Source organism: Pseudopipra pipra, chromosome 9 (genome assembly GCF_036250125.1).
Source record: "Pseudopipra pipra isolate bDixPip1 chromosome 9, bDixPip1.hap1, whole genome shotgun sequence".
Classification (NCBI taxonomy): domain Eukaryota; kingdom Metazoa; phylum Chordata; class Aves; order Passeriformes; family Pipridae; genus Pseudopipra; species Pseudopipra pipra.
In genome coordinates this window covers 9,538,020-9,560,001 of record NC_087557.1, presented here as the reverse complement: position 1 = coordinate 9,560,001, position 21,982 = coordinate 9,538,020, and the positions used below count along the sequence as shown (strand labels likewise).

General features: G+C 36.8%; 1 long non-coding RNA gene across 1 annotated transcript; it reads right to left on the bottom strand.

The window, feature by feature from the left end:
- Nucleotides 1–3,114: 3,114 nt before the first annotated feature.
- Nucleotides 3,115–19,519, bottom strand: LOC135418551 (uncharacterized). The gene is made up of 3 exons (XR_010432513.1): nt 19,386–19,519; nt 5,205–5,293; nt 3,115–3,240 (listed from the first exon to the last, which is right to left on the bottom strand). It is a non-coding gene; the product is annotated as an uncharacterized LOC135418551 (long non-coding RNA).
- Nucleotides 19,520–21,982: the final 2,463 nt, after the last annotated feature.

The window sequence follows — 21,982 nt, the reverse complement described above, 5'->3', positions numbered from 1 at the left end:
ATTTTCACAATTTGGAAATGTAGTCATCAGTTCTGCTGAAAAACAGCCACCAAATCAGGCTGTGCAGAACAGTGCCTTTGTTGCACTTGGTATGCACTGACAAAAGATTAATTCTTTGCACTGTAGGAAGGACTGACTACTTTGGAACAAACTACCACTATTCAAACTTCTCCGAACAGGCTTGGAGAAAACTAGATAAGAGCACTTGAGTGATCTGTACACAGACACAACTGAACTGGAAGTGAAGTTACATACACTACAGAACTACTGTATGGGGCAGGTTTAATTGCCTGAAACAATCCCTCAGTCTTGTTTGTAGCAGTGATATTCCGTTTACCAAAGTTCTCACTTCATGGATGTTTCCAGGCACACAGCTTGTGTGCTAGTGGGCTTCAAGAAACAGTGTGCTGGTATCGTGTGATGACAGGTACGTCACATATGGCATGGGAGTATTCGTTTCTGAAATAGGCAAGCTCATTAAAATTCAGTTTAATTTTAAATGCAGTAATTTATGATTTTAAATAACTGCCACACCATAATCCCTGCACATATTATTCAGGAATGGCTACAGATGGAGCTTTCCCAAGTAAAAAAAAAAAAAAAAATAGATGATTATGAACTGCACCTGTTTCTACCACCCAGACGGTCTTGCACTGTAATTCTTATGTTGCACTAATAATTATCAGATTAATATTTAACTGTTCTTACCCAACATTTGGTATAAACTGGGGCACAGACATCCCTTGAGATCTGAGCCAGCAGCAACCTAAGCACATGTGTTACCACATGCATACTTTTAGTCCCACTGGGTTGTCAAACAAACTTTGAGCATAAAAGAGAAAGGTATGTTCATATAATGAAGAACCACCTTTGTACCTCTGATGTTCTGGCTGAAGAGGCTTTTAGGGGAAGCATTTTCCCAAAGAGTGGAGATTTTTATTCAAGTGACACAGAAAGAATGAGAATGGGGCAACTACATTCATATTGATGCTCTGAATCTAGATTAGAAATTAAGATGTAGAAATAAAGCATAATGACATTCACACAACCAGTCACAAATACCGTGCCAGCAGAGCACAAGTGAGAATGAAAACATACAAGATCAGATGAACAGAAATGGTCTTTTAGGGGACAACTCTCCAATAAGAGAGCTATAAAACGCACAATCATAAATACTAATACTAAATAAATACACGTCTTCTGGTATTTTCTATAGTTTTTCTATAGTTTATTTTTGTCTAATCCCATGCAATATTTTTCTGGTGTCAAATAATTACCAATTCTTACTTTTCAGCAGGTACTAGGTAATTAGTTATAAATTACATATATATCTAATGTTAGCTCTTACTTATCTGAATAATACCTAATATTTTTCTACTATCTGGATATTAACATATACAATTAGATTAAATAATAGGTGAGATGTGCTTTACAAGGTACAATTGCAATAATACAAGTTGAGGAGGTAGGGGTAGGTATCCTAATTTTCAAGGTGTCCAAATGCAATACTAGTGTGATTAATTTTTTTTTTCTACTCTCATGTTTCATGCCAATTTCCTCTTGTGATTCTAGTTTGTTTTTATTTTGGGATCATAGTAACTGACAGCTTATTCATGAATTAGGTCCTGCATACTGTTTGCGACAGCTGTAAACTTGAATCATCCCCTGTGTGAGCAAAACACAAATTTCATAGACGTGCATCAAACTGCGTTCAACCCAAATGTGAGATGACTGTTAAAACTACAGCCCCCAAGCCTTCAGCAAATGTAAAGCCTGTCATGTGAAATTCAATGTGGATCTTAACGTGTGGTGTTCTATTGAGCTACTGTACTTGATTCAAAACTAAATTTAGGTGTCACAGAATAAAATTATAATCACAAAGCCTCAAGGGGAAAAGAGAGAACACAAGAATAAAGCAATTTTGTTCTTAATGTAGTGGTAGTGAAGAATCTTTCCATATAAAGATGTCCTTTTTTGTTGTTGTTGTTGTAAAAGTCTATGACCAAATTTATTTCTGATATTATTTGATTGATCTCCTTCTTGCTGCTCCTATAGTCTAACTGACATTGCTAGCATCTATTGGCTTTGGAAAAAGTGGCATCTTGGTTCAAACGTGAAATGAATTGGCTTAGACAGGGAAGTAAAAAAATAACCTACATGTTTTCAGTCATGTTGGACAAAAAAATCTCAGTGATCAAAAAGTCTACTGTAAGGCAGACTGGAAAAGTGCTCACACACAGGAAACCCAAGTCAACTTTCTGAAGAAAGTTTGAGGGTTTCCAGAATATAACTAGAACCTGAGCTGGAGTATACAAACTTAAGATATGATATAAACTTCCATAGTTTTATGGCTATATTAAAGCTCACAAAAGCTTTGTAAAAGTTTACTGAGGCTAAAAATGTATCAGCACTTTTATATCACAAGTAGTTGCTGGAGAGAACTATGTGCTACTTAGTTTGCCAGTATTCTCAGCTTTCACAAGTCTGATTTATTTACTCAGAGCCACTATAATTTAAGATCTGTATGCACTGCAGTCCCCTCAAAGGTTGTGGCGAAAAGGCAGTTGAAAACCCTACAAAAATTTTAAGTATATTCCAAATTTGTTTGGTATTTGCATGCTTTTAAATTATTTACAATATAAAATTATAGTATAATTTACATTACACCCATAGTTACCAAATATATTAATAACTCTGCAGAATTATTTTCAGTCCAGCAGGTTGAAGAGTTGTGGGCATACCTGGCAGCATAGCAATGGGACCAGGGTCTAAGAAGCAGGAAAAGTGAAAGGAAGCAGAAGATAAGGGCAGAAGGAGTTTAGTGATATGAGATGTAAATCCACTGGATTTACAGGGTCTATAAAACTCTGGACTCTGATGTTCATAGAAGAACTTACTTGGGTCACCCACATACTGGATGGTATAACTTTCAATAAGGCATCATGTATAAATCCTATAAAATGCACTGAGCCACACTTGACTGATGCTAGTTATAACTGTGCTCCAAAGCTATTTTTGTCAAAGCTCATGAATCACTATCTTTAGAACCAGAAAGCAGTCACAGACCATTATACATCGCCCAACTCCGGTTGTACAAGTCCAACCCCTTTCAAATCTTATCCTTGGGTCTTTATTTCTAGAGTGGATGAGCTGAAATCCAAGACGGAGAGATCTTATCACATTGGAAAGTCAGGATTCAGAGCTGACCTTCTGGGATCTTGAGCTTTTATGGTTTTTGAGCTGGTGTGGAGAGGACATAACATTATTTAAGACAAGGATCACAGTACTACTGTTCTTTTCCAGCACCACTGAAAGGTTAATTCTTTAAGACAGTGATAAAAAAATTCCTATCTGAATGTAAAACCACTGAGTTATATAGCAATTCATATGAGACCCAAAAGGATTAAGGCCTGGAAACTGCCACACTGAAACACAGACCTGAATGGACTTGAGCAACTCCATCACCCTCTGTCAGACAGTGCACTAGGAATGTTTCTCCTTCACCCTTCTGCAGGAAGCTGTATTCCCTTCAGGCCTAAGGAACATTACTACTAAGCCTGATTCAGAGTTTTCAGGCTGCCAAATGACATTCACCCTCTGAGTATACACACACATGCACAGAAACTCCTGGCTCAGTCTCTGCTTAAAAATACACCAATGTGGGGTTTATATAAGGTTGGGATTAAGAGAGTTGGATAAAGCAGCAACACATCCATCAGAAACTGAAATTAAGCCTCTTTGAACATCTTAAGCAGAAAGGAACTGGGTCACTCAATTATCTATGCTTAAAATTAGGCATTTAACTTATTTCAGCTTATATCAAATTCTTTAAATCATTCATGGGAATTGACTGATCATTCAAGTTAAATATCTGAAGTAATGAGAACCAGGCATCTAGAGACAGACATGTATCAAACACACATTGGTTAATAAACAGGTTTTGATTTAGCAATCAAAGATGTATCAAACTTTTTAAGGTTAAGTTCGAATTAGCAGTGTGTTGGTGAGAAAGGAGTAAAACATAACATGCTTTTAGTTTTGCTCCGGCCTGTGCAGGTAACAGTGCAAGGAGAGCAGGCTCTGACTATGCAGCCCTGTCACGTTCTCATCACCATATGTTAAGGTGTAACAGAAAAAAAGGAATAAAAGGTGTCAGGTATAAAAAGGTGCTCAACTTCAGTGTTAATGCTACAAAGGTGTTGTTAATAAAGGCCTAAAATATGACCTTATCATATGTTTCCTTAAAGTTCAAAGCAGCTCTGAAAGACCAAAGCCAGGCTAATATACACTACTTTCAACCAAGTATCAATTAAAACAAGCCAATATTATTAACATATGTATGATTAACAACCACCTTAAAAACTGATTTGATCAAGCATTATTTATTCCAAAACAGGCTTCTTTCAAGAATATTCACAAAGGAAAATACTCAATACTTAAAAATCTCAAATTTGCAGTTAACATTTATTTTTAGCTTTTTATTGTACAAGTTTTTTGCGAAGTGTTCAACAAGGAGACTGTCCTAATGATACAAATATCCTTGAATTCTGTTTTTTGTTTCATTCAATGATAACAGAAGCCAGCTGCTGATGTTAGATGTGGACTGGCTTTGATCTTCAGCAAAACACAGAAAATCCCCTTTCTACATTTCTTTCTAGTCCCATACCTTATGGCCACAGCAACCAAAATCCAGAGAGCTTCATGTGTCTGACCTAACAGCTTGGTGGGGAGAGGTACAGAGCACATGAGACGTGGCTCTCTGCAGACAGAGCATTTCTCTAAAGCCATGTAGTTTGTTCTTAGACCCTCTGAGGGTGGTGACAAAGTGGTTCAAAAGGACCTTTGCATTAAGATTGTATTCCCCCTTGCTTCAGCACTCTCACCAATTGCTGCTGGACCTAGCAGCTTTTCTTTCCATCAACTATTCTGCCCAACCACTTTCCCCAAGGTGACATATTAGCTAACTTCCAGGGTAGTTTTCTGAGGAAATGTAGCTGTAGCTAGAACTAGAAACAGAAAACTTTGGATGATAGAAAAAATCCCTGAAGCTTATGAGATGCTTGGCTCAAGCACTCACAGATTGCCAGATTGCAGCCAGGAAGGCATTTCCCCACAGGGCTGCCTGGCAGAAGTGCCTGGGCTGTGGGTCTCCCCTCCTCACACAGAAGGAATCTCACCTAGAACTCCGAGCCTCTGAAGTTCACCTAGAAATTTCTTAGCAAGTCCTTGCTACTGCCACATCCAGTGATACCAATAAAGCTTCCAAGGTCTCCTGCCTTCTTTCTGTGGCACACTGTAATTGTGAACACAGATCTTTTATTACGGGTTTAAGCTTGTTACAGGGTATTAGAAGTGCTGTGCAGTCTCTGAGAGGAGGAGCAGATGACGTCCCCTGGGCCCACCTGGATTAACTGCTTGTTACACAATTGTCTGTCTGACAACCCAGTTGGTCCTTCTTCTGATCGAGTTTCCAACTTGTAAATTTTGAACTCACCCTAGTAACCAGAAAAAAAAAACAAAACAAAAATTCTCAATGTTTTGTTGATTCTTTTTCTTGTTTCTGTTTTTTTGTTTTGTCTTGGCAATACCTTCTATAGACCCACTTTCATTTTTTTTCTCTCACAGCAGTTCTTTCCAGAGATAAGGCACAAGCAAAATCAAGCTTAAAAAACCTCCAGCCCTAAAAAACTCCTATTTAAACAGATGGCTTAAAAACAATGGTTAAAATGCCTTACTATAAAATGTGAAACAACCTCTTTGAAAGGAAGAACTACATTTCCTAACATCACACATATAACACAGAAGCACAGAAATTGAGTGTGGAATCCCATCACATAAATTATTCATTCGTTGCCAAGGCAGTTCCTTGCAATGCAAGTTTTGAATAGTTAAAAAGTTAAAAGGGTTTTAAAGTTTAAAAAGTTTAGAAGTTAGAAAGGTTTTAAATACTTGCAAATGGATGTCAGGAATCAAGCTTTCCTAGCTTCTCGGCAAGATAAACCATATGGATATGAAAGTATGTTTATGTTTCTGTCTTGGATTGTTTTCTTTTCCAAAAATATAGTCTTAATTTAGAATAACTAAGACCAACTTTTGTTGCTTTTCTCATAACAATTTAAATGAAATATTTGCATGGGGTAGATTTATGCTGACTTCTAAAATGGAGAAGTAGTTTGGACATAGAACCTGAACACAAGAGATGGAAAAAATACAAACTGGAATGCAGACTTTCCTACTTGTGATAAGATAAAACACATCATCAGAGGACCTGACATGCAGTTTCCTGTTTGTTTCATTTCAGAGAACAAAGAGTTTGACAAACATTTTTGTATATATAACAGTACAATGTTAGTCATCCATCACTGAATGTTTTTTAGTCACATGACAATATAATGGCAAAAAAATTAAGCTTGTACATTTTAATAATCAGTCAGAAGTAATTATACTGATTTGACACTTCCTTGCTACCCTCTTCCTTTTTATACATATCCATTAATCCTGGTCCATCTTTAGAACATGCATTTCTGCATTGGAAAACCCGTTTGCTAAATAAAATGCGAACATTTGTTCAGTGAATAATAAAACTATATGTTCATACTTCATGCAACACAGTGGCCAAACAAATTCAATTTGTGTAGCATCATGACAAAAGATTGTGAAATTTTGTATATGAAGCATGTTTCCGTCTGTAGATTTTGAAACTGTGCTGTAAAGAACCCATTCTGCTGGTTAAGACATAACAGTCTAAGAACAAATCACAAGTCAACTTTTATTTGGCAAATATAACCTAGGTGTGTGCTCTTAAACCAACCAAATTAAACACCATACATATACTACTGATAAAAAAATGTACACTTTGTGCACTATTCTTTCAGCAGAGGCCATGTCTGCTGCACAGCAGTGCAGGCTGTATAAGGATTTCCATTTTAGAGGCTGAAAAGTTTCACAAAATAATGTTCTTGAGGCAAATCTTGGCTAGACCTGTGTAGTTTGATCTTTATAAGCTAGAATCAAAACCCTGACTCGAGACCCTGTTCAACTTGGAGAATAAGGAATGAAAGAAGAGCTGGAAGTATTGCACATTTCTCCCATTATATATTTCATATCCTGGTGAAGGTGAGGCTGCATGGCTGTCCCTCTGCCTCACTGGGTGTTTGATCAACACTCAGCAAAGTACAGGGCTCACTCTCTCAGGCAGTAGGGCAGGTGACCCTCTAGTGTCTTCCTCTACCCTTTATTCTTCTTCTTTAGTCAGGTGTTGGAAATTCTCCTTCATTCAAGTTATGCAGGATGATATCAGGGGCTTAGTTATTTTTGCAACTCTTTACTGTTCCATTTTGGAGTAGCAGCACAGAGACTCTATGTCCAATATTAATTTTACAGCAGAATTTAATGCCCTTCCCAGACTTGTTTTGTGCCTGTTATAATAAAAGAGAATTTTACAATTGTAGTCTTGTGAAGGCTGAAGAAAACTAGACTAGATCAAATAGAAGGTTTGTTTTAGATAACCTGTCTTTACTCCCTAGCATCAGTGAGCATGCTCAAATATGTCCAATAAATTCCCTTGAATTCTCACTAGGGTAAAGAGGAGTTTCCATGCAAATGCGACGGTTCAAACACACAACAGAGGTTTGATGCGTTTTAGAAAAGACAGTAAGTCTTTTTTCTGGATTTTCCTTTACAGGCTATTTATAATTCAAATGTACTTTCCATATTCACTTATTTAAAAGCACAGGTTCTAGCAAAAGAAAACAATGCATTGGGAAGAGGCACTGTGCTACATAATCAGTTTTCAGCTGAGACTTCATTTACCATACTGAACTAGTTTCACACTGTAAGACAACCTTATGACCAAACAAGACAAAAGAAAATCCCTTGTGGGTAAGTAGCACTGATCAAGGGAGCTTCTTTTGCCAGAAAAGACAGTTTCATCGTGGCAGTTAGGGGTTTTCTGACTAGAAAGAAAATCATATTGGACAAACAATTCTGCTAGAATTGCATATACTACATTGTTATGACAGGGAATTTAATTTATTTTGTACTATACTGCAACGTAGCTCTACATAACAAAAGAAAATATTATGGGATATACTTATATTTTAGTACTGAAGGGAAATGACATCTTTACATGAAATGCTTTTCAAGTTATATACATTTTTTTATTCCACTTTGATAAACTAATGTTATAAATAATCCCTTTATTTGAAGAAATCTTTCAGTCCTTTGTCTTAAAATGCTAGATTTATATAGATCCAGCCACAAAGACCCAGAAAAATCTAAGTGATCCTAAGCTTTGTGATAGAATCCTCCTTCACAGCATTCCCATGGCAGAAGACAGACACATGCTGAGGGTTTATAATTTCAGGCTGCTTCAACTGAATGTTTACTAAAATTTGCAGTAAAGGTTAAGTTACTAAAGCTTTTTGGGGAGATGGAACACACATACACACTTACCATGACCAATAGGGGAAACTGTCGCTTTCTAATCTTAACAAACACTAGCCTGCACCACAAAACAAATCCATAAAAGAGAACATACATATTTTATTGTAGGTCCCATATTGTTTCTATAGCTATATCACAACAATGATCTCTGTATTTCTCTCATCACAGCATACTATCACTCTGATCCTAGCTCTCGGAAAAAGGGAAATGCAGAACACATATGTGAAATAAAAGAAAACACATATGTTCCACATTAAGCCAATCTCAAGATGTTAAATCCCAGACCTGCTTCACAGAAGAGCAAAATGAGTATTAGCACCATATGATAACTATACAGTTTAGGACTAGACTGTAATTGTAACATGGTGGTTTTCCTAATAATGGGTCCTAATTTGGTTCCATCTTACTTCTGAGAGACACTGTCTCATCAACATTTATTCAAATCTACATTCACTGCACCAGTAAGAAGTGCAGTTATTTTTCTGGCAGCTTGCTGCTCCCTCATTTTATCCAACACCGAGTGAGATCATAGTTCTCATTTGTTGAGAGTCATGCAGTGAGCTACTTAGTCTCTTGACCTCAAAAATTTATTGGGCTACAGAAGAAGTGGTTTCTATAGACACCTTTGGTTTGGACATTCAGTTGGGATATGGAAGGTTTAAATATTTGACTCTTCCCTAGAAAAAATTTTGTTCTGAATTTCCTTTGCCCTATCTATCTGCCCCTTCTATTTTAGTACAGCTGAAGAACGAAACACATGAGATTTTCATACCTTTTCTTATCTTATGTCTATCTACCCTCAGAAAATAAAAAAGTTTACGCTTATTATTGAAATTCTTGTGATAGCTTTTTGTATTTTTGGTTCAAATTTTAAACTGGCAAAATCACTATATCAATCCTTATAAGCTCTCTGGCCCACCTCCCCCTCAGCCCAGTTTTGAGTGAAGCATAAGAACTAATCTACCTAAAATAGTTGTGAAACCATACGTATATATGTATCTCTTGAGAATGTATGTTGAAGTAACTAACAGACATTCCTAATTAGAATGAAATAATTTGAAAGAAATATCATTGAGCAATTCTCTATTATAGTCAAGAGAGAAAAGGAAACAATAGGACTACATAAGGTCTGTTTTCCTCTAACTAGGTCCAGTTGAGTACAGCTGGCAAGAAACCAGGAATTGCCAGATTTGCAGTATTTTTTTGATGTTCCATAATTTGTTTTTGTTACACATCAAAATCAAACAGACCTTTCACAACCAATTAAAATAAAGGAAGATTAAGAGAAGTGGTCCACTTATTTTCTGAATCAAAGGTCAGACCTCAACTTGTGTTACCACATGTCGGGTAATTCACCCAAATACCTGAGTCTTCTGGGATCCTCTCTTCCCCCTCTCCTTAATTCCAGGATAACTCACTGAAGTCAAGAGCATCCCCACAAGGAGTTCTGTTTTCAGGTAATTAAGACTAGTGGACAGGGTAATGTTAATTAAAATATATCTGACATAGAATAGCATAATTTGGAAATGAGCTCTGAAGATCATCTGGTCCAACTCTCTGGTCAAAACAGCAGTTTGCTATATGATTGGTTTAAATATAGATGCCGATAACATTTTTGCAGAATTTTTTAATCCTTAACTGTATTCAGTAATTATGTACACCTCCTCAAAAGTGTAATGATCAGAAATCACAGAATCATAGAATGGGAAAGGTTAGAAGGGACTACTGGAGGTCATCTAGTCCAGCTTCCCAGCACAAGCAGGAATACTCCAGTGACTAACAGGAAACAATTTCAAGCCAGCACCTATGCCATTCTGATTCTTTTATCAAATACCTATTTAACTTCATTCCCTAAAATATGTCAGCTGAAAGGAAACAGTCCATAGGTCTTAGACACACAGAAACACACACACTACCGAATGCTGTACTAAGATCACGTGCATTGTACCAATGAAAAAATCAGTAGAAGATGTGAAGAGATCATTTTTCTAGTAGCACTATATCACAAGTTTCCTCACCAAGTTTAGTAGAATTATTGGTGTAAGCCAGCACTTTTCAGTCACTCAGCAACTCACCAACTGCTCCATTGGAGGGTGTTGTGAGGAACGGCGTGTACTGTGTTCAGAGGGGTCTGTGTAAAGAGGAAACACTGGTGAAATTTGCCTCAGCCCTGTGTTGGTCTTATCTTGTAGCACAGAGTGGCCCAACTTTTGGTCAGTGCTCTATAACACTATCGCTCCACAATATTTATATAGCATTAAAATACATTAAAATCTTCAAAATTTCACCATTTGTACTGGAACCGTTCAGAATTTTAGCCATGTATTTTCAAATAGATCAGAGTGTGAACAAGGAACAATCACAAAACAAATTCACCTGCACAGAGTTTATGAAGAGTTTGCAAACAATACAAGAAAATTATCCTGTCCATTCAGTGAAATTAAGGAATAATAAAGTCATGTTCAGAAACAAATTTCCTTTCCAAAGCAGGCTCTTTGAGAATTTTGAGGGGGTTTTGGTTTGGTTTGGGGGGTTTTTTTGGGGGTTTTGGGTTTTATTTGTTTGTTTTTGGTTTTGTTTAAAGACTAATTATCCAGTTCTTTATAGTATCTGAGTGACTTTAACAAATGTGTATCAGCAATTCAAAAAGTAGAGTCTGTCTGATGGCCTAGCTACTCGGGCTTTGAAATTTAAACATGACCTGCATAGAATTAACAAAAAATAAAATTAAAAAAGCTTCAACTACTAAAGTGTTGTTATTGTTGTTTTAAATGACAAATTAGTGGGATGGAATTCAAGACACTTAATTATCACATTAGTTAGCCAGATGGTTATTTGAAATCCCAACAGACAAGTATCTGAATTCTGTTTTAAGTTGGGCTCAACGAGTTAGCAGGGGCAAAGGACAGCAAAAGGATGTGACTCTTTCCTTTGCTTGCTTCAACAAATACAGTTTTTTCTGCCTACCCCTGCACAATGTTTCAAAGAGAATGTATAGAAATAATGGTAGCCAAAGGAATATGAGTGTTCTACAACTCTTCAGATATATGTGGCCACTTAAACTTGTTACCCCCGACACTAAATTTCCATTAGCTTTCTCAAAGAAAGGGATTTAGAAGCAAACTGCCATAAAAATGTAGACTTTTTTCTAAACCTGAAAAATTGTTTAAATATCCTGCACCCTCTTTTTCTCTCCCCTAAATGTTTTGGCAACAAATGTGATTCCATGTTGGATGACTTCAAGGGTGGTGGGGAGCAGAGCAGTCATGCACCCACGATCACAGAATAAGAAGGGGTGGTATGACTTGGCTTTTCTGTGCTGTTTAGCAGCTTGTTCAAATGGTCTCAGCACATTCACAAGAGTTTCCATTAGTGTCTGCTCCAGATGTGAGAAGAATCCATCAATTTCATTTTCAAAATGTCATAGCATGTAATAACTGCCTTTGCTCAAACAGCTTCTCTTAATAGAGAATGTTGAATTTTGTCTGGTAACTGCATCCTGAATAAGTTTGTCTTGGGGAACAAGTCATTATTCTTGGAAGAGTTTCAGAAGTTTTTTGGCTTTCACAGGCTGCCTGAACTATGGACAGATACCATCTGTTCTTATAAGAATATACATCTCTAGTGTATCATAGTACTCATGTATGAAGTATATAGACACAGAAGGGCAGCATCTTTACTCCCATCCCCACTACGGAAATGACAAAAATCTTGGTACTTGTTTTCTTTTAGTGTTTGAATTAGAAGAGTTAAAACATCAGTGACACAGAACCTCACTTCCTTTAAAATACTTCTCAAGTGACCCTTTGAGAACAGCAGTAGCACCTGATGTACCCACCTAGGTGCAGACTTTGACAGGACCCTTCTCTAAAGTTATAATACTAGTTCGATATGTGAGAACAGAGTGTCTGGAAACAAGGCAACCAAAGATATTTTACAAACAACCAGAAATACAGTAGCCTCTGTAAGGTGCTATTTCCAAGCAGAGAAATACCACAATTTTCCTTTCCTTAGTGGAGATGTGAGGAACAGAAATATTAAATGGCTTGCTAAAATGACACTGGTATCTGTGGCACAGAAAAGAGTCATGCCTTGTTTCCCATGTTTCAAACCACATACCTTTTGGATATCTGCCCAAAGAAGTTAAATCCCTTGTTTTATGTATTGCTCTGATGTAGTAATTGGTGAAACTTGAAACAAAACATAACAACCAACCTCAAAAATTCAACTCCAAATGATTTTCAACAAGACTAAAATTTTTTAGTGATGAAATACAAGTACTTTGAGGTGTTGCCCGGGAGGATCAGCACATGGAAATATTAACACAAGCAAAACATTAAATAGGATTTCCAGTAAAGACAGCATAGTCAATTTGGTTCTTGGTATCAAATAGCAACATCTGTCCTGTGGTAGGTATATACTAGACCCATTACTTTTTTCTTTCACATAAAAACCAGATTGTCAGTATGAGAGTGTTTCTGGGTCAGGACATTAAAGTCAAGCTAATGCATACCAAATGCATCATCATTTATGTATTTTTACAGTTCTGGGGTTGCCCACATTGTGGAAAAACTGCTTTTCCTAAGATTATTCTTACTGAGGTTAAATATCATAGAAAACTGTAGACTATACTGTGTCCTCTCTTATCCTGGGGTCCTCCTCTTTAGTTGACACCATACATGAATGCACATTCACTACACAAGACAGAATTTACTAAATGTTGCTTCAAAATATACAAACTGAAAAAATAGTGACCAGCCTTGCCTTGAGAAGGACAAAAGCAGAGAGATGAAATACCTTGCCTGTGATGATGTAACAGGTCAGTAAAAGGAGTGGGACTATAAAATGCACCATCAGTTAAGTGAATCATATACTACTCTTATAAACTGTAATATTGCTTCCCTTGAATCTCACTTGAAAGAAAAATATTGGCTTAAAGCTCATGCTGGTCTGCTTTGTCTCCAAATACATACTTCAAAGAAAGGCTGCAAATATTTATTCCAAGGGTGTTAGTGGGCAATCTTTTAGAAACAGAGTAGCTACCAACAACATGTCATGGGAAATAAGTGCTGAAGTTACTTGATGGCAGAGCACTGGACATTTATATGGGAAAAATAGTCTTTCTATTTTGAGACAGACTAGGGGAAGTGGGAGAAGAAAGAGGAACACCTAGCTGTCAGCTCACAGCTCCTGCAGATAACTGAAAGACTGCAAGTCACAGGGAAATTTGCCCAGGCCTTAATGCAAAATGTAATAGCTGAAAGAATAAAGAAAATGTGTGTCTGGGGGAAGGGGAGTTAGTTACACTCATAAATGGTTTTAAATGTAAATTTTGCAGCAGTTTAACCGGCTGTAATTTTTGCAGAATATTTCAGTGGCAAACAGGTTTATAATAAATTATGGAGCCATATTCTGTTTCAAAAATCAAAGATCCACTACTTTCTTTCACAGTTTGTGTTTTTCACTGCAAAGCTTGAAGACCATCCTGTATAAATTTAATTATGTATTTGCAATTTATTGTTTCCCTACTGTTAAACCTATCTTTTCTGTGAAACTGCTGAGCCTTTGAGAGAGAGAGCTGTTAAAAGACTGCAGTTAATCAGTCCTTTTTCTGGAAGGACTCTCTCAGCTAGCAATGAGGTATAAGATCTGAGGCTTTCAAGTTCTACTGTCTGAATTGTTCTTCCACAACAGCTGGAGAAAATGCTTTCAAGAGTTTTATGCTTCTTCCTGTGTGGTGATGCAGCTTTCCTCTAACGACTATTTCCCATCAATACCCACAGACACCTACCTTCTTAACCACTGGTTTAACGGTTTCTTACCACTTCCACCTTTCCGGAAAAAAAAAAAAAAAGAAAAAGAAAAACTAAAAAAAAGAAAAAAAAAGAAAAAAAAAGAAAAAAAAAGACTCATTCAGGAGAAGGTTTACAAATATCTGCCCACCAGGCTTTTGAACGAGATAATATCTCAAAGAACTTAAAATTAGGCGTACAATTCTTGTCTAGAGAAAAAAAATCAAAACCGTCCTGAATGTGTGGTGGCAGCAGATGTGACCAAAAAGGTCAGTATATACTCTTTCCCATGCTAAGATTAAACTGGTCTTTACTGAAAACTTCACAGCAAGGAAAAAAAAAAGTGATCTTTTTCTATGCAATGTAACAAGATGAATAGGTAGTACAGTTATATACAGTCCATTGTACTGAATCATCCCATGTTCTGTTGAATTACAAGAAAGTTAAAAAAGTAAGTATTTCTTAAAAACTGCAAAACACATGAAAGCTCTGGTTTTTCCAAGAGCCACTATCTAATGACTTTTCTGGGAAATTTAATGTTTGTTTCATTTCCCAGAGCACTCTGGAAATCCACCCAATTGACAACTTAAACTGACGTTGCATTAACAACAATATATTTTAACCTTATTCACTTACACAATTCTTCAAAATTGCAGTAAAATATTTAATGAACTGGTGCTTCCTTAGATAGTAACTGAGTATATTAGCAGCCCAGAAAATCAGTGTGTGTTAAACTGACATATGATCTAAATTATTACAAATATTGTACACTCTCATCTAGTTTACCTATTAGTTATAAAGAAAAGAATGAGGACAACTGCAGCAGAAGAACCTGTCCATGACACAGTCTGGCAACTGCTAATATAGACCACTATTTCATGGAACATACCCAAACTTAATTTGGGGTAAAAGACAATTGTAGGATTCAAAAATTTTAAACTATCATCTGTTTTTAGACCTATCTCTAACGAAAACACAAACCAGTTTCCATACAGAAAGCCAAAGATTGCCCCCCCGCCCCTGAAAACAGGTAATTGCTTTTATTTAAATCAAATCATGCAGATTGAGAGTGATGGCTAAAGGTCACAGAAACGCCTTTATAAAATCAGTAAATAGCTAATTCTGAAAAAGAATATAATATAATATTATTGCTGATATCCTCTGACCTCAAAAAACACAGGTTGTTAACATTACTAGGAGAATGTTAAACAGAGAGCGTGTAAGGAGTAAAGTTGAAAAGAAGTGTTTACTGAGTAACAGGCAATCAAAGGGAAAAGAAACAGCAAAATATCTATTTCAAAACTTTTTTTTTCCAGCTAAAAATAGAAGGCTGTTCAAAACCACAGGATTCCATTCAGTCAAATTAATCATAGAGAGGCGTGGATTAAATTTAGATTAAAAAGAAATTATTTTCATCCAGAAAGGTTAGCTCAGAGGCATTCATGAGCAAGACAGCAAAAGAAATGATCAGGATTTAGAGAGAATCAGCTGATCCAAGAATCTACATCCAAACAGCCCAGAGCTCTGGCACTAAAAACCATGCCCAGCCCAGAACCTCAACTACAGTTTGTGTGGCAGCCAGGAGCACTATCAAGGCTGGTCTCTGTGGCTCTGACAGACTCAGAGGGGAAAGAGGACACTCTAATCAGTTCATGTTTATTAACATCCCTTGATTATGGAATGGTTGTGCCACTGCATAAACACAACAGTCAGTATCTCCTCTCCCTTCAACAAAAAACCATTACAAATGCGTGAATAATAGGATTGAAAACACTGTTGTTACGTAGCTAATATTACTAAATGTGCTAATTCATGGGGGGGGTATGTAAAATGCAACAAAACTTTTAAAGCAATGTATCTTTAGAATGAGATGTCGCAAATTCAGTTCATCTGGCTGGAGCGTGGATTCAAATATGTTAATTTCATTTTTGTAAGAGGTTCCATATTACAGGAATACAGGAAAAATAAAGAATGGAATTTATAAAGAAAGAGGACAATACCAAAAATAAGGTGAACAGCTAAAATCTAAGTGGGAATTCACAATTAATTTCATTATTAGAAAACCTTATGGTCTAAGAATGAGAACCACTTGGGCTTACTTGACTGCTACAGCAGTTCAGAAAGGCACACTGGATGCTGATTTGGAAGGTTAGTAAGAGAGAAAAGACTGAAGAATTTTCTGTAGGGGAAAAAACCCCCAGTACCCAGAACCTCTCAAAAAAAAGGGGCAACGAAGACAATAACGGAAGTAGGTGACTAGCTATTTTTACTTCCTTTATTTATTTAGGAGACTATATCAAAGGAAAATTCTGAAATCCCAGGTTTTTACTTTTTCATTACACTTTTTATCCTGTAAAAATCAGAAGATTATTATCAGCAATGTTTTTATAGCATTTAGTGAAAAAAGCTTCACTTCTACTTTCAATGCATAATTATAAGTTTTTTAGTACGATGACAAGACTGTTCAGCTATTTAATGTTTGTGTTTAAACATCAGACAAGTTCATCCTATGGTTTATGTTTTCTTTTCACTTTTCTAATTCATAAAACATCTCATCCATTTTCTCATGGAAGAAATTCAAATGAGATAAACATTCAAATGTAGAACCAATACAGAATTTTTCTATTGCAAAAATACATCTGATTTTCTGCATTTACTACTCTCAAAAAAGCAGTTACTTATTTAATGTTTGTCGGTTTTATACTTTTATATCAACTAAAGCTATGGATATAATCTAAATTCAAATTAAAGTTTAAATTTAGACACTAAGAACTTATTTAAACATTTTGTTCTAATTAGAAACTTTATTTCATAATCTTTTTCAGTTAATGAGTACATTTGCCAGTTTTAAAAGCCTGCAAACACCATAAAGACTATTTTTCTTGCAAAAATCTTTAAATTAGCACATATTAATTAAAATGTGCATGCAAATAGCCTTATAAAGAAAAAGCCATTTTATACATTTTAGTTTCATTTTTAAAACAACGAATGTGTAAACCACTAAAATCAGAAATAGTTCATCTTTTTGATTTCAACACGCTCATTCAGAACCCTAAGCAAATACATCCCCTTATCAGACCATAAACATTTGACTGTTTAGTTTTATACATCACTAAGAGCTTGTTTGGAAATTTCTCATACATGGATATGCATCTATTTGTCAGTGTGAACGCCAAACACTAGCTTGTCAGCTATCACAAGTTCTTTCTCTCCCTCCACAAGAAAATGTGCACAGAAAAAACCCTCCCCTTTCCTCTCTCCAGCTTGCCAGTGACATGCCACAACGCACCGTGTCAGAGCAGAGAATCCAGCTTTCATCCTGCACTTTCAGACTTCGTGTAAACTCATTTTGCAATATTAAGATAGAGTTCAGCTTTTGTAAACAATATTAATATTAAAGCATTAAGATTAGAATAGTGTAAACCAAAGTTTTCTCATTTCTGTGCCAGCAACTGCAATAAGATGAGGAGCTTTCACTGACACTCCTTTCAGGCCTCACTCTCTGCTCCCAAGCACTGTGTGTTACTCACAATTTATCTCTGCTTTCATGGGTAGCAATAGCATGAGCTGATAATATGTCAAACCAATGAACTCTTACTTCATTCACTTCAGGGTAGCTTAAAGTTTTAACTAGGAGATTTTTTTGGTTTTGGACTGAGAAAGTAGGGTGAAGGCAAGGCTGAATTTTACTATTCACATACTTTATTTTGTATAGGTGATGGAGCACTAGAAGAGACTGATATACACATTTTTGAATGTAAATATATTAACATACATAATCCACGGAGACAACATAACTTGAATAGCATCCATTCACACAGAAAACTGAGTAAAAATAATCTATCCCTATTGCAGATATTCTATGCCTCCATCTCTATCTGGTCTTTATACAGCTGGATGATACACCAACTCCTGCAGCATGTCTAAAATCTCACTGCAGAGAGAAAACTTTACTGTTTGTTTTTCAGCTGTCTCATCAAAACAGCCTTCAGACAGCTCCATACCTTCAACACCATTAGAAGATATCACTGACAATGTCACTGCAGTTTTAAGGTGATTTGTCTGAATGGTACCAGAAGAAACATCCATAAACAAGGTGTGTGACTGCCCAGGGTACACAGGTGCTACTACTTCTCACAAGCCTAGTCTCCACTAGGACATAAACGTGACAAATTGCAAAATAACTTGCTTTTAAGCTTCATTTGAATGCATAATTTACAGTTGAAGAATTCAATCTTTGGTCATTCACGTGGGCAGCTGCTACTTTCAGCCCTCACTATGTGAATCAAGTGAGGACTGAAACATCTCGTGTTTCTGCCTGCCACCACAAGAAGGACTCAAATCCAGAGGCACAAAATTCCTAATAAGGAGGGTCACAAGACTTTCTGCTATTCTACTGTATATTTAATGTTAAGTTTTCTACCTCACTTAATTTATTACTCTTTCATGAGAAAAGAGGTTACTGGTAACATTTCACTAATTCTCACTGGTCGCCAGGTTGGCATATACAGCTGACAAAATACAGTTGTTTTTTCTTTCCTTCCTTTTTTTCTTTACTTTCCTCCTCTTTAAAACATAAACCAAAAAAATATTGCCTTTGTAATACACAAGCAATCCCTTTCCTGTACTGTCTAGAGCTGTAGGCCGTCCATCAGTCTTTTTCACCACACTTTTAAAGCCACTTCAACATTAAGGAGCTCCATAACTGCATGGCAACTGGCTGGCTGCCAACAAGCTGCAAAACAAACGCCCCTTGTATTGACATTACAGGTTCCTTGATCATATTCAATAAAGCACCTTTGATGTTAGCACTATTGGCTAATATCATCTTACAGGGTCTTGAGGGAGAGGTTATCAAGTCTGTAAGACAGATCATAAAGCCAGAAAAGACCCTCTAGTGTTAGAATACAACAAAGTTTATGTCCTGTGAGGTAAGAACAGTATTTATAGGTGGGGAAAATGTCAAAATACACACATCATCTATGATTCACCATTTTTTTGAGTAACATTTGGTGAACCACAGATCCCACCTTGTCTGAGAAAACCCAAGCTGTTTTCTCGTTATCCAGCTTAACAGAGAAGTCTCCATGGGACACTAAACAACCAACCATGCTTGGGTACCTTTCTGTCACCCCATATCCTCCTGACCTTCATTTGTTATATCCAGGCAGCTGCCTCTTTCTTTCCCAATCTGGCATGCTCTCAGAGCAGTCTGTCACCCTGCCCACAACGTGGTGCTTCAACACTTGGCAGGTACAAAGTAAAACTTCTAGTGCTCTAGTACTGTGGGCTGTTTGGTTTAGTGAGACCTCTTTAAGTACATGAAGTCATAAAAGCAGAGACTGACAGGCCTCCCATATGATTCTAAAACAAAAGGGGCACTGGTCCAGGGAAAAAAAAAAAAAAAAAGAGGTGGTGCAATACACAGTACCTTGATTCAGCATGCTCCAAAGGGAATGACCCCTGGAAAGGTAGAAATCTTTCCACATCCTTTACTGAAATATGGAAGGTATTCTAGGTTTTGGTGGTGGTGGTTTTGGCTTTTTCTCACTCTTGCTTCATTTGCTGGCATGTCCAGTCCTGGAAGTCATCATCTTTTTCTCTCATCTTTAGTTTTCTGTTCTGCTGAGGGAAATCCCCAAAAGGACCCAGCTTCTCGTCCTCTTTTTCAGCTATAGTAAAATTTCACCTTTCCCAGCCCTCTAGCCACAGAACAGCACCTGGCAGATTCCTTCCAGTACTAAGCTGGAGAAAACAACATCCCTAACATCTCATTTTAGTCTGGGACAGGCCTGGTAATGAGCAGGTAAAATGACCCTGCTGGAGGGACTGTATCAGCTTGTTGTGGTCTCAGGCCTGCCTCCAGCATTGGCCATCAACAGGTGCTAGTGAAGTGTGTAAGTACCAAGCAGTCATACAACGTTTGCTTTGCTATTATACTCTTCTAGCTTGCATTAACCAGAGGTTTATTAGCTCCCAGATCTCTAAAAATTTCTCTCCCCTGATTTTTTCGTTGTAGCAGGAAAAGACAGGAAAAGGCTATCACAGATCACTTACACGAGAAAATAAGATATCCTATTTCATTTTTGTGAAAGCACACAGGCACAGATGGAGATGATCTTCATCATCCATTAAATGTTGGATTATGCTCTCATATTGGCCTAAGTTATTCAGCAAGGTACAGTCAATCAATCTAGCCCCATATGAAATAGGTGATATTATTCTACTCCTTGGGCCGGCTCCTCCCTCTTTCTCCTGTTCTGTCTGCACAACTCAAGGGCTGCTGCCTCTTCACTTCCAACATGTTCACATTCAGTGATATTTTCCCTTTGGCTCAGCATCTTGTGCACGCTCAGGTTGGCCATAGCTCCCATTCCAGGAATAGAAAACACACTTGTGAACACTGGTGGGAAAAACCCTCAGCCCTGCAGGCTCTGAAATATGACTCATTCTATCTTATGTCACAGACAAAGACACTAGAAATAGATTTTCAATAATAAAAATACTTCCTTATAAATCTGCATGCTGGGAGGAACACCTGTATGTTTATTTACCAGCTTCCTGTATGAGACGTTCGGCCCAAGCGATTTGATGCCGTAAGGCAGATATTGTAAACTAATTAACAGATGTATACAATTCCTTCAGACATGAACTGTCCAGGTTATCACAGTGCAGCAAACCAATATCCAAACACCATCTCATGATATAATCTTAGCAGTGAGGAACTTCCCGGTGCCACAGCCCCCAAAAGAAGCAATATTTCTCACTCCTGCATTTTTGTATCATTGTGCTCCTTTTTCAGCTATGATCTTCAGGTAAACATGTTTTTTTCAAGATATTTTACATTCATTTCAATATGCTTCTCTGAAAAAGTTATGCTTTCTTTGAAACAGAAAACTACAGAATAACATATTCAGAATAAACTATGATCAAAACTGTGATTAAAAATACATTTAGCAGGGAAAAAATTCTCATAAGTGAGTAAAACTTCTAATTTGTGAATGAACTGATGAGCTACTAAACTCCACAAAGAAGTTATAAGTGTAAGATCACCTAAATACTTTATACCATGACTATGACTCAGTTGCCTTTTAACAGTGTGCATTCATTAAACCATTAAAAGCTGTCAGTTCTTATTAAAATTCATTTGTATATATACATATAAAACAAGAAAGTGTCTGAGATATAAAAGCAAATTTTTTTAGAAGAGGAGGAAAGGAGACATTAAGAGTAGCCAGAAAATTATGTAGATGCAAAGAAAAACAAACACTAAACCCATCAGTGTTCTCTCAACTCTATAAATTAAATTTAACCACCCTTTCCAAATGTTCACTTCAGATGCAAGTATTCGAGAGCAATGAATTCAGCTGAGAGTTCTCAACACTCCAATACATGGGTATTGTTTTTTTAAAAAAAATTAATGTTCCTGGACTGCAGCCGTGTCCCTCAGCAATCAGTTGGGTGAAAGTGTCTACAAGTTTTATAAGCACAAATGGTTAAGGAAAGTAAATTCAGAGGCACAAGTGAGCATTCAAAGAAAGTAGTCAGGTTCAGGAAAAAATATTTGCAATCTGAGCACTTACCCACTTGAAAAACAGAAGCATCAAAGATTAGTTAATCATCTAATTTCAACAGCACACGCCAAGTGCTGGCACAGAACACCTGATGCTTAATTCAGGCAGAACATATTGCTCCCCAACAGCTCTAATGCTCCCCAAATAATCATTATATTTTGGTAAACAATT